This window comes from Chiloscyllium plagiosum, chromosome 37 (assembly GCF_004010195.1).
Source record: "Chiloscyllium plagiosum isolate BGI_BamShark_2017 chromosome 37, ASM401019v2, whole genome shotgun sequence".
In the NCBI taxonomy this organism is placed as follows: domain Eukaryota; kingdom Metazoa; phylum Chordata; class Chondrichthyes; order Orectolobiformes; family Hemiscylliidae; genus Chiloscyllium; species Chiloscyllium plagiosum.
In genome coordinates, this window is record NC_057746.1 from 26,957,555 (window position 1) to 26,963,800 (window position 6,246).

Consider the following 6,246-nt stretch of genomic DNA (forward strand, 5'->3'; position numbering starts at 1 on the left):
CTTTTTATGTAGAATAGCATCCTACATTCTTCAAAAGCTGTAGTGTCTGAGAAGCAGATGTCATGTAACAGCCAATGAGGAGCGTGAATGTGCAATAGATTGATTTTTAAAGAGTGATTGAAATGACGGGCAGTCTGTTAGTTTCTTTTATCCATCACTGACAAGTCCAGCACACTCCGTACAAATCAGCACAATCCAAACAGTCAACAAGAAATCAACTGACCTTCAAAGTGGAAACTATATAAATGTTGCCAAATTACTTTGCCGCTCTCAACTCAATCCTCCCTGTCCCAGACCCCAGAGTCCACCCCTGTACTCACTCATCACAACCAGCTACCAGTCCAGCAACACGAAATTTTGAAACGCATGTTACGATTTTTCAGATTGCACCATGGCCTCACTCCTTCACATATCTCATAGCCTTCTCCAGCACCACACCCCTCCAACATCTCTAAGCATCAGTAATTTCATCGATCCACCATTGGTGACCAAGGTAATGCCACCAAATGCAATCAACCTCACCCTGTCCTGCAACATCCAAAACTCATGCTCCTCCTTTAAGCAGCTCCTTAGCATCAATTCTCCACCAAATTCCTGCTGAATTGCTTCAACATGTGCTGATGTGGCTCCATGTTATGTAAGCTGATAACACACTAGTGGAACTTTAACTGCATTCAGATACAAACTACGCGGAGGCGATATGCTTCTTAATTCAAAATTCCTGCAGCTTATCAACTAGGTAATGGGGAGAAGAAAATCATTTTTAGCGACTCCCTCCCATCCCACATTACCATCATTTGTCTGCACCCACCTATGATCCAGCTCTGTAATGATCCTATTGCACTTTAGTAAGCTACATCAAGTTCACAATACCGCATTGTGTGACTGAAAGAGGAGACCATTGCTCCTCTACAATCAACCCTAAACTTTAATCGTAACATAAGTCGATCACTCTGTTCTGAAGATACAGATACCCACAAATGCAGCTTCTCAAAACTGTTATGCTTTCATTTAGCAGCACGCCTTGCCTCCGTACCATTGGTGTCACAGCCGCCACATGTAACAATGTAACTCAGTCTGTTCATACACATAGTTGCATACAGGCATGTCACTGATATCAGTGCACTGTGAACATTGTCAAGTGGGAATTGATATACAAATGAAGTGACACCTCCATTTGACCTGCCTCTTCCAAATCCCCACTGAACCAAGTCAATGCATATTCAAACAAAAACAACAAGAAGGTAAATGGAGTGGACGCAATTACCCAGAATTTGAGGGGGCAGGGTTGGATTACCAGCTACACGGATTTCTCTGGATATAGAAATGTATAATAAATACTCCCCTATATTCCTGAAATGATTTTAAAAGAAAATTCAGTTTGTCTCAGAAACCTGTTGTGCTTTAATCATAAAAATAAAAAAAAACTTGAGTACAAACTGTTTTTCAGAAGTTATTGTTTACCTCCAACTGAACAAAAAGTTTCATCTGTTGGTTGGCAATAGCAGCAAATCATGCAAACTTAGAAATTAGGACCAAGAGTAGGCCATTTGGCCCCTCAAGCCTGCTCTACCAATGAATAAGGTCATGAATAACATTGATTGGAGGTCTCTACTTCACTCACTTGCTTTCCCTCTAATCACTGCAGCACAAATATGTACCAGCTCGCTTGCATATTTCATTTTACTTGAAAGAAAGGGACACAAACTCTATTTAAAACTCTGCATTAGAACTTAATTTTAAAAGAAATGCAGAGAAGATGTTCAATTACAACTTGCAAAAGAGAACGATCATCAAAAGAGGAAATTGTTTAAAATGCCAATGGGCAGGCTCTGTGGAAGTAGCTGAGTTGTTCTTGCAGAGAGCTGGCCCAAAGCCGATGGGCTGAATGGTCTCCTTCTGTGGGGGTAACCATTTGATGATTCAGTGGTAATGAAAACATGATGTTTGCACAGATGTTTAGCTAACTGGGTCCCCTAGAGTGGAACTAGAGCAGTTATGGAAGTTGTTTGCTGACTCAACATTTTAGTTTAGTGAAATAAAAACAAAGACCTGTAGGTGCTGAAGATCTGAAATAAAAACAGAAAATGTTGCAGAAACTCAGCAGTATCTGAGGAGAGATAGGCAGAGTGTACGTTTCGGGTCTAGTGACTCATCATCAGAACATTCTAAAGATGTTTCACTCTGTTCTCTCTCCCCACAAAAGCTGCCAGACTTGCTGAGTTTTTCCAGCACTTTCTGTTTTTGAATTAGCTCAGTGAGTTCAGCTCAGAAGAATGACAAAACGTTTTGCAGCAAGCGACTTCAAGCATAAATAGTGAAGGGGCACAAGGTAGGGAAGAGAGATTGTGGCACAGTGAGCTGCCTATAGCAAGAAGCTCAGGGCTCGACTCCCACACCAGAATGTGGTAACCAACGGAGGTGGGTTCATGCATTTGTTTTTTATTTACTTCTGATATGGACATCATTGGCTGGGCCAACATTTATTGACCATTGCTAGGTGCCCTGATCAGAGAACTCAAGATCATGATGATTGAAGTAAGCAGGTACAAAGATCTGCCTCAAAAGAAGGTGAAGCAACACTTTACATTGGGGGGGCTGGACAGTGCAGGTGGTTAAAAGCTTTTCCAGAAACAAGACGGCATTGATTTAAAGTGATGCGCAAACGAAGGAAGGGTAACATGAGAAAAAGCTTTTTTCACACAGTGAGGAGTTAGGATGTGGAATGCACTGCTTGGAAATGTAGTGGAGGCAGGTTCAACGGAGGCATTCTCAAGGGAATTGGATGATTATTTGGATAGAAATGGATTTCAGGGATATGGGGGGGAATGGGGGGGGAAAACACGCAGGAGATTGATGCTAGTTAATTGAACAACCAATTGTGAATCAGAGGAATGACAACTAAACTGGAATCCATGTGAGTGGGATGGATGGGATGTAATGTTGAATAAACATGATTCCAATTCCACTCTATTACTGCTAGGGTTGAGATCAGAGTGGTGCTGGAAAAGCACAGCAGATAAAGGTGTTCTTGCTTCAGGCGTCAGGTGGTGGCGGTGGAAGAACGCCTCATCTTCCACCTCGGAACACTTCAACCCCAGGGCATCGAGGTGGACTTCACCAGTTTCCTCATTTCCCCTCTCCCCACCTTACCTCAGTTCCAACCTTCCAGCTCAGCACCATCTTTATGACCTGTCCTACCTGCCAATCTCTCTTCCCCACCTATCCACTCCACCATCCCTCCTCTCTGACGTATCACCATCATCCCCACCCCGATTCACCTATTGTACTCTTTGCTACATTCCCCCACCCTCCTCTCTGACCTATTACCTCCATCCCACCCACCCGCCTCCCCCTCCATTTATCTCTCCACCCTCGAGGCTTCCTGCCTCTATTCCTGATGAAGGGCTTTTGCCTGAAAAGTCGATTTTCCTACTCCTCGGATGCTGCCTGACCTGCTGTGCTTTTCCAGCACCACTCTGATCCAAACTCTGGTTTCCAGCATCTGCAGTCCTCACTTTTGCTCTATTACTGCTATACAGCGTGAAAAGTCATTGAGATTTATCAACGTCTCCAGTGGATGGACAAAAGCAAAAGAAAAGGTTTTAAAAACAAAAAGTTGCCACATGCACTGGTTAAGATCTGGAATTATTCACAGCCAGAAGAGTTCCCCAGGGTTGTCAGTGTTATGCAGCCTGCCCAGCTACATCTGGCAGGACACCAAACATCTGCACAAGCACATTCCTTTTCTTTTGCAAGTCCTGAAAAATTTTCCAGCTAATCATCTCTGTCCTCCCACGCACCCAATAGAAAGTCGCCACCTGTGGGAATCAGCAGGGCAGAAAGGTCAGTGGAGGGGGACAGAACACGACAGGAATTCAGTGAATCGCACACTGCAGAATTGCCTGGACGAGGAAAACCTGTCATAACTGCACAAGTCTAATACCACAATCATGCTCAGTAACATGAAAGCCCGTCCTTCAAGTCTGGCTGATGTGCTAGAACTGAGAGATACTAGATAAAGATCGCTTATCCGCAAGAGCGGATGAGGAATTTCAATTACAAAGATCGATGGGAGCAGTTGGGAGTAACGTCCTTGAGGAACAAAACATTCGAGGGGAAATTCAGAAATTTCTAATTACCAGCAGCATTCAATATTATGGGAATGGGTAGAATAACAGGCATTGCCAGAACATTCTCAATGGGCTGAATGGCCTACTCAGAGTCCGAGAGTTTTACAACACGGAAACAGACCCTTTGGTCCAACTCATCCATGCCAACCAAATATCTTAAATTAATTTATCATCATCATAGAATCCTAACAGTGTGGAAACAGGCCCTTCAACCCAACAAGTCCATACTGACTCTGAAGAGCATCCTAACTAGAGTCACCCTACTACCCTATCCCTGTAACTCTGCATTTTCCATGGCTAAGCCACCTAACCTCTACATCCCAGGACACTATGGGCAATTTACCATGGCCAATGCATCTTTGAACTGTGGGAGGAACCACAGCACCGAGTGGAAATCCACACAGACACAGGGGAGAACATATAAACTCCACACAGTCACTCAAGGCAATTGAACCTGGTTCCCTGTTGTTGTGAGGCAGCAGTGTTGACCACTGAGCCACCATTAATCTAGTCCTGTTTGCCAGCATTAAACCCATATCCCTTTAAATCCTTCCTGTGCACGTACCCATTGAGATGCCTTTTAAACATTATAACTGCACTAGGTTCCACCACTCCCTCCGACAGCTCATTCCATACATGCACCCCCCTCTGCATGAAAGGGTTGCATTTTAGTTCCCTTTTAAACTTTGCCCCTCTCATGCTAAACCTATGCCCTCCAGTTCTGGACTCTCCCACTCTGGGGAAAAAGATCTTGGCCATTCAGTCTATCAGTGTATCTCATGATTTTATAAACCTCTATAAGGTCACGCCTCAGCCTTTGACGCTGAAAATAGCCCTAGCCTGTTCAGCCTCCCCATTTTGCTCCAACTCTAGCAACATCCTTGCAAACCTTTTCTGCACCTTTACAAGTTTAACAACATTCCTGACTAAGGAATTATGTCCGAAATGTCGACTCTCCTGCTCCTCGGATGCTTCCTGACCTGCTGTGCTTTTCCAGCGCCACACTTTTTGACTCTGATCTCCAGCATCTGCAGTCCTCACTTTCTCCAATATCTTTCCTACAGCAGCATTTTCTTATGCTCCTAGCTTTGACAAGGATGAGTAAAATCATGAGGCGAAGGGTCTTGGAAGAGTGGTGAGGGGAAATTGTTATAATAATTGGATGGTTAAAGTACCAGAGGGTACAGACCGAAGATGATTGTCAAAAGCAGCAAAGTCGACAGAAGATAAACATTTTCCAAATGGAACCTACCACCCAAGCGTGTGACAGAGGCATAGTCAATTGAGGATGAAGAAAATGTAAGGTCACAGGAAGCATGTTAGGTAATGACAAGTTTGCATTGATCTGTTGGACAGCCAGTACAAACGTGATGGGCCAAACAGCCACCTTCTGTGCTGTTACATTTGAGATTTTGAAAAAGGAATTGCCTGAAAGGCAAAATAAAAAGTGTTCTGCACTCAGCCAAGCCCATGGAGATATTCCTCACTGTGTTACACTGATCCAAATCCAGTTTAACAAAGGTTGCTGACAGTAGAAACTGGGATTAGGCTTAGCTTTGTTGCTTTACATAGTAGAGCAGTTGTCCAGTCTCTCTCTCTCTCTCTCACACACACACTCTCTCTCTCACTCAGACACAGACAAACAAATAATACCTGCCTGGCTGAACTAATGGAATGATCAATGACACTGTAAAGATATCTCGAGCCAGCAGCTGGAGTGAAAAGAGACAAAATGGCACATCCCAGAAACATAGTTCACCCGAAACAGAACTAGCATGCCAGGTGTTGGGAATCACAGTTTGAAGCCAGTGACTCGCCCTGTATTAACAAAATAATATGTGTCATGTTTCAAAATCACCCAAGCCTCAGGCTTGGCCCTCAGTGACTGTCAGAACAAATCAGTTTAACCTTTTGCAGGAGCAGAGCTACTTGTGTGGCAAGGGATGGAGGGAGGGAGAAAGAAAGAGGGGGGACTGGAAGATGGGTGAGGAACAGATCAAGTAAAAAACGTAGGAAATGAAAGCCTAGAGCAGAATGGATGGGTAGTGGTAGACAGGGGTAGTTGAGGGGGTACGGAGGTTAGTTTGGTGGGTGTGATTGGGGGAGGGAGGAG

The 6,246-nt window shown here is 44.1% G+C and overlaps 1 protein-coding gene across 1 annotated transcript in view; it reads right to left on the bottom strand.

Moving 5' to 3' along the window:
- LOC122541415 (N(G),N(G)-dimethylarginine dimethylaminohydrolase 1-like) overlaps positions 1 to 6,246 on the bottom strand; it is an 80,393-nt gene that overhangs the window by 72,069 nt on the left and 2,078 nt on the right. The window lies entirely within an intron of this gene.